Source organism: Montipora foliosa, chromosome 7 (assembly GCF_036669935.1).
Source record: "Montipora foliosa isolate CH-2021 chromosome 7, ASM3666993v2, whole genome shotgun sequence".
Taxonomy (NCBI): Eukaryota; Metazoa; Cnidaria; class Anthozoa; order Scleractinia; family Acroporidae; genus Montipora; species Montipora foliosa.
This window is the reverse complement of record NC_090875.1, coordinates 23,441,446-23,448,945: the sequence shown is the minus strand read 5'-3', so window position 1 is coordinate 23,448,945 and position 7,500 is coordinate 23,441,446. Positions and strand designations below refer to the sequence as shown.

Here is a 7,500-nt window from a genome sequence, read left to right as displayed (position 1 = left end):
TTGGTTCTTTTCTGATTTTAAAGCAATCCATATACTTATGGAACAAGATAACTGAGGAATAAAACTCAACAGCTATTACACCTTCGAACATCTGCTGCCCTAATTTTTCGGTTAAACATGAAACGTTAGTGATGTATTGGTGTATTTGTTAATTTTCACACAGGCAAATTATTTCTTAACTTCCAGGCTACCGAGATGCAACTTGTTTTGCCTGGCATACACTTTTCTCAACAGCAACGGTGACTATTGGTTCTTTTCTGATTTTAAAGCAATCCATATACTTATGGAACAAGATAACTGAGGAATAAAACTCAACAGCTATTACACCTTCGAACATCTGCTGCCCTAATTTTTCGGTTAAACATGAAACGTTAGTGATGTATTGGTGTATTTGTTCATTTAAACACAGGCAAATTATATCTTAACTTTCAGGCTACCGAGATGCAACTTGTTTTGCCTGGCATACACTTTTCTCAACAGCAACGGTGAATTGGTTCTTTTCTGATTTTAAAGCAATCCAATTTTAAGTTTTATACTTATGGAACTCAATAACTGAGGAATAAAAGTTAACAGCTATTACACCTTCGAACATCTGCTTCCCTAATTCTCCGGTTAAACATGAAACGTTAGTGATGTAGCCTCTTTTTTTTTTATAAGAATGTTGTTTTTCCGGCCCAGGCTGAATATTCTTATTTTTCTGCCGATTTTAGGCTGAAAATAGTCGTATTATAATTAATTAAATTATAGCTTATGACATTTCCGTTTTAGAATTTATTGGGGGTATCACTTACAAGTGTTTGGTATCTAGATCCCGTTTTCGCTAGGTTTTGTTATTTAAAAAAGAAAGAATTTGTCATAACACTTTTTTTGCGGTTTAGTTTATGTCTCTTGTGCTGAATACTGTACATATGTATTACATGTACCGTTCATCGAACTGTCATTAGCGTTGAACATTTTGCTATAGCTAGTGCAGGTTTTTTCGTTTTGTTGGCTAGTTTCGCCGTTCAGAGAAAGGAATAATTTTATACGTTTAAGTTAAAAACATAAAATTGTATTGTATTTACAGATGTTTCAACACACAACATTATATCTAACCTTTTCAAAATCTCAGCCTCGGCTTTATTCTTAAAATATTCTTAAAATTTTGCAAATTTCAGCCTTGATATTCTTATAAAATATATTCTTATATAAAAAAAAGAGTGTACTGGTGTATTTGTTAATTTCAACACAGGCAAATTATTTCTTAACTTTCAGGCTACCGAGATGCCACTTGTTTTGCCTGGCATACACTTTTCTCAACAGCAACGGTGAATTGGTTCTTTTCTGATTTTAAAGCAAACCAGTGTTATACTTATGGAACTCGATAATTGAGAAATAAAACTCAACAGCTATTACACCTTCGAACATCTGCTTCCCTAATTCTCCGGTTAAACATGAAACGTTAGTGAAGGACCAGTCATTGAAACGAAAGAATGATGGTACAGGAGGATTTCCTGGCGTGGCATCCCGTACAATATTTGTTCGGAAATTTCTCAAAGACGGCGATTCTACACAAAATTAAAAAAATACAAATTCAATGCGTTCAATTTTAGTCAAATTTTCCGGAATTTAAATCCAAATAGCAAGATGGGTGTAAGCGCGTCGCTTGTCAATCTTTGACTTGGTTGGATGAAGTCCCAACATCGGGTGGTAGATGTGCACATAAATTTGCACAGACACTGTTTAGTCCGTGTTATTTCGAGGTGGGAGTTCGGAAACTGGTCAACCTTTGATACCTCATCTTTCACATACTTGCATGGCCAAACATTGTCGGAGCTCTTTGATTCTTGCTCCTTGATCCTTGTTCTGGTCCTTCACTAACGTTTCATGTTTTTTATCTGATTAGTATGTGGGATTTGTCGTGCACTCATGCAACTTTGTTTCGACACCAGGTTAAAAACCGATCAATGAACAAAGAAATCCAAAGATATTTATGCTTGCGTTTTTTGGAAAGAAGAATCATTTTAAGAAAGTATAATAAAAACCCAAGATTTTTCTAAAGTTCTGGGGACATACCGTATTGCAGAAATAGAGAACTGTCTTTATACTAAGGATGTTGGAAAGGCTGTCCAAAGCCCCATTGAGCTAAGCAGTACCTCCGATGATTCAAAAGCCAAATGGCGGTTCATTTATCTATGTGTCCACAAGTGGTCGCGAAGAGCTTTCCCTGTTCAGCCATCAAGAGATCGGCGATCTAATCGTTTCGACCTCGTGCCTTAGTGTAATAATACTTAATCCCACTTTTTTACTGAATAATTACGCTATTTTTAGTTAAAATTTGCGAATCGACTTACCATGTAGTATGAAGGAAACGGCCATACAAGCGAATACCAAGAGAGGCAGGACTTCCATGTTTCCTTTCGAAAAGGGCTGAGTACACTACTGTATAGACAGGGACTGTCAAAAGTTTAGAGGTAAATCGAAGTGGGTGCGGCTGTAATGTCATTATTCGTGCGGGGCGCAAATATTTATTGAGCATTCCCTGGTCGTTGATTGGCGAAAACTAAAGAGTCAATAAATACGTGGATTATTTGAAGGGCCAACCTCAATTATGATTTTCCCATTTAAAGAGGCTCAGGATGTAATTGACCCCTGACTAATGGCTACCAAAAGAAATTAGTCTAAAACGTGGACTAGACTCTGAACTCTGGACTCACCAGTAGTCAATTTTATTTAGTTCAAGTTCAAATTCAAGTTTATTATTTTACAATGTTTACAGAGAAGAAACAACTTAATATAACATAGTTTACAATAATGGAGAAAATACTAACAGAAATTAGCTATAAAAAATATATATATTTAATAGTGTACAGCGACCAAAGTAGCCAATCAGCTTTCGAGTTGGTCACTGTCATGTGTGTATACATAAATTGGCGTTGGCCGCATGTTAAATATAATTGAAATTGATAGCTACGCTAAAGACGACTAGGATATTATTATTATCGTAAGAGACGGCATACATAAATACTACATATTACGCAGCACATCTTATATGGCTATTGTAGCAGTTAATCTATGGTCAATTTTGAGTTCTCAATAAGTATCTTTTATACTTCTTTTTGAAGAGCATGTATGGAAAACGTTTAAATTCTAGTGGGACAGATTCCCAGATTTCATCCTTATCCTTTATGATTATTTTCCATACATAAAGAAAATGCATCAAATACGGTATTTGCAGTTCGTAAGAAGATTCTGTTTTCGCTTTTCATCACTCATCAAGCATAGGAAACCATTTCCTGTATTTGTTCGCAATGACAGCAATGTCTGGTTTTCAGTCCAATGCCATTAGCTCATGATGATTTATTTATTTCAAGTTGGTGTTGCGTTACAAAGGGCAAGATTCTTTGCCGTTTTTTGTCAGAGTTCCTGGAGTTCTGTGATCAAAGTTCACTTGTGCAAAGGAGGTGTTTTTTGAAATCTCTGATGTCCTTAAAGAGTTTAATCTCAACACAGGCGCTCCAAGCTATATAATTATCTTCTTAAGCCTTTTATCGGGATTCCCATACAAATCCTTATATTTTGTGGGCCATGTCCACACTGAGCTTCTATGATTAATGAAACCTATTTTGACATCGGGTGAGTGTGTATTTTGGAATGTTTCAGTAGCTTTGAAATGTGTTCGAAATTCATTTTCAAACTCTCTCTCGCCTTTGTAAAGGGTCAGTACTGAAAACATGGATTGCGGACTACGAACTTTGAACCACGAATTGGGTGGTCTACGGACTATGGACTTTAACATATGAACTACAATTCTCAAAAAAAAAAGTGAGGACTAGGGTAACAAATAACCTGAAAATAATGCATAAAATTGTGATTTGCCTCGCCAAAATTTCTCACAGTCAAAACAGCTCAAGAGTTCCCCCATCGGTGAAAATTTTGAAAACTTAAAATTTGAATTTTGTCGCTTCAACATTCCTTTCTTAAGGCAGGGACACACTAGGCGATAAGTCGCTGCGACCCGTCGCGGGGACAAGTCGCCGTACCACTTCGCCTCGTGTGACACGGTTAATTTGATGAAAATTATTGTGGATGTGGTAAAATTTTGTTGCTAGCGAAAGCAGCGTTGTTGCGCCGTGTGTACACTTCCGGCAACAAGTCACTGCGACAAAATATAAATGAACCAATGAGAAAGCGTCATATGGTCGGCCATATTGAATTAGAAAGCTAGTTCACATTCCCCCTCATACAAGATCACTGAGTGTGCAGCAACTTGTTTTGAAAGTAGTACACAAGGAGCGACTTGTCGCAGAGACCTGTCGCCTAGAGTGTCTAGGCCTTTAGAGCCTGGTTACATGGCGATTTTCAGCCCGGGCTGAAATTTCGCTCCGCCCACCGGGCTGAAATTTTCCGCGAAACGCAAATTGGCCAGGGAAAATAGACCATTTTACGGTTGTAGCTAAGTAACCTGGCGTAAGAATGGAAGCGAGGCTGCCGGTGACCCTGTTTTGATACAAACCGTTCGTGCTTTTGTAATTATTAATATGGACTAATTAGAATTACAACAACACAATTTACATGATAACAGATCAATACAAGGCTACCGTCAGCCTCGCAGCCATTCATAGGCTAGGTCCCTGAGTAAGCAACTGTAAATGGCCTATTTACAGAGATTGGAAAACATAGTCTATGCGCATGCTTACGTTCCTTTTTCAGCCGGGGCTGAAATTCCATTTCGATTACATGAACTTTTTGTGGATTTTTCAGCCCATTTGCCCGGACTGAAAACCCTAGCCCGGTTTCAGAAACCGGGCAAGGATTTTCGGTCCAATTCAGCCCGGGCTGAAACCTTCTCCAGGTAATCGCCATTTTCATTTCAAGAGGATTTCTTTCAGAAACTAACCGGGCTTAAATCAGGCCCTTAAAGTAAAAAAATCAATTTTCATAGGATGACTAGCAAGAGAGTAAACAGCTAACATAGTAGAAAAGCTTTTACCCGGATATTCCTTCACCGTTTTTCCAGCCCTCCTCTTTTTAGCTACTTGTAATATGCATTTCTGGGTCTGCAACCGTCGTCGTGCCACAGGTAACCCAGGCTCTCTATTGGTGACAACGTAGGGTTTGATCAAAAACAACGCACAAAACAGCGGTAACGAACATAGTAAAACGCTTATTAATAGCTTGACGTTTCGAATGCCACAACATTCATCTTCAGAAGCAATATTTTGTCAGAAAATACGAAACTGTATTTAAATTTAGTAGAAGACTGGAAAAATATAAATATAAAATCTAATTGGTCAGCAGTGACATTTGATAATTAAAATAAGAGGAGTTTTGCACAACACGGCGCTAGTGTTTTACAAAACTATCGAAGTCAGTCGTCCCTCCATCTCGTCCTTGGTCTTCCTCGGTTCCTTGTGTGTCCCCGGGGCGTCCAGAATGTGGGTTGTCCAACGGTTGCGCCAACTCCTGCCAGCCCGCACTGGGCCAACGTGGCAGGATCTGGCCCATTTTTGTCCATGAACTAGCTCAACAAAACTAAAAATCTACAGGGTGTCAAAAGGAATTGGTGGAAAAACCGAAACTTTTGCAATAATTGCATATGGACTGTGGCAACTTGAGCTGCCAATCCTTTATGCTCGCGGAGGAAATCAGCAGTGAACTAAACGGATTCTGGGATCTTTTCAAAGGAGTCCTTGAAGAGAGTAACAAATTGGAGGCCAAGTATTTCACCCGCGGATGGCGCAGTAGTGAGAGCATTCGCCTTCCACGAATGTGGCCCGAGTTCGGTTCCCAGAGTCGGTGTCATATGTGGGTTGAATTTGTTGGTTCTCTACTCTACACCCAGACGTTTTTCGTCGGGTACTCCGCTTTTAATTTCTCCTCTCCGCAAAAACCAACATTTGACTTGATTTGCGTTAATTCCTGATTTCACTTTACAGTGTCCCCAATTAGTGCTCCAGCGCTAGAACGACTAGGTACTCACCCATTCTTTCAAGCGGCCATTTTCACTTAAATTCTGATGTTTGATGTATCTAATGTTGTTGAAAAAATGACTGAATTGATGGCCTTTCCCCCTATAACCTTGCGTATTAGAAAAGTTGTTCTTTTCTAATACTATTCATTTTACTAAAATTTGGTAATATCAACGGAGTTGATATTGAAAATTGGCCACCGTACAGAGATTCTGAAAGCTGACGTTTCGAGCGTTAGCCCTTCGTCAGAGGGGCGACGACGCAGCACCACAGTTTCTTTAGAAACTACCCTCTCTATTCATTTTACTGTTGAGCTCCCCCGCTCCCTCCACCACACGCACAAAAGATTATACTTATATGATTACGTTCATCATAAAAAAAAAAATCTGTTTGTCAAAATATCTCATTGTGCTATACATGTACATCTTTTTAGGTATGCTAAATCGACAATCCACTTCCACTGGAACAACTCCCTGCTAGCCTTGCAAACGAAACACAAGACGTTTTGCTCAACGCAAGTAATGAGTGACATCCAGTCTCCGACTGGCTGTTTTTTTATGTGTTTTGATTTTATACCACACTTTGTCTAATTTCCCGGTCGAAAACCGGCTTTATTTTCAACTTTGATGTATATAAAAAATCGTCGGCACCGTTTAGCTAAAAAAAATTATCAGAAAATCGATTTCCTAAAAAAGATGCAGAAAACTTAAATCCTTTGTAGCTTAACCCTCTAGGTAGGACTATCCGTTTTTGTTTTGAGAACCTAACATAAACAAATTACCTTCAAACAAAAGAATACTTTTTTGGATTCAAAAACAGATTCAAGGAGCATTAAAATGATAATAATTTCATTCTCATAGCATAACTATCGACGAAATAACAGAATTAGAACGTTTTAAAAAACTCACACCTCGAACGTATGACGAGACCGATAAAATAGATGGCATAAGAGTGTCACCATTGTACCATCTACGAGTAGATAGATTTTGGATAATTGGACGATTTTATAAGTCTCATAAAGGAGAATGCGATGTTTCTTTCTGCGCACACGCACACGCACGCACACGCACGCGCACACGCACACGCACACGCTTCGCAAACTCCACTACTCCACACGAAACTTAAGAAAATCATATTTACTCTCCACAACTTAAGCCTGCTTCTCGCTTGTGCAATAAGAATAAGCAAAATCAACAAACGCAGATCTATGCTTGTTATTAATATCTTTGCCCCAACAAAAGAAAGTAATGATAGAAACGCTACTGCATTTGCGCAAGCAGCTCGCGCTCATCGCGCCAGTGAAAACTAGGCTCTTGTGCGTCACTTGGCAACGGGAGACCCTGGAAATGAAATCGACTGAGAGCTTTCAAATCCCTTTTTGTTAATTTTTTTTTTCTCTCTTGTATTACAAATTCCTGGTATTTATTAAGAAAAAGATATTCCAAAAGCAAAACGAAATCTTAGGGACTGTGCAATAATTATCAGGAAGGGGGGGTCCTAAAATGAGTTTCACCAAAGGAAAAATTAGATAGGTCCCCCCCTCCAGCAG

General features: G+C 38.6%; 1 protein-coding gene and 1 long non-coding RNA gene across 2 annotated transcripts in view; both read right to left on the bottom strand.

Moving 5' to 3' along the window:
- LOC138010466 (uncharacterized) overlaps positions 1 to 2,480 on the bottom strand; it is a 7,284-nt gene extending 4,804 nt beyond the window's left edge. Inside the window, exon 1 of the long non-coding RNA XR_011124477.1 lies at positions 2,334 to 2,480. This is a non-coding gene — a long non-coding RNA (uncharacterized lncRNA). The remainder of the gene's footprint in view (positions 1 to 2,333) is intronic.
- A 2,697-nt stretch (positions 2,481 to 5,177) lies between these two features.
- The window catches only part of LOC138010467 (ly-6/neurotoxin-like protein 1), a 10,525-nt gene continuing 8,202 nt past the window's right edge, over positions 5,178 to 7,500 (bottom strand). Inside the window, exon 4 of the mRNA XM_068857441.1 lies at positions 5,178 to 7,414. The gene's annotated coding sequence lies outside the window, so the exon portion shown is untranslated. The remainder of the gene's footprint in view (positions 7,415 to 7,500) is intronic.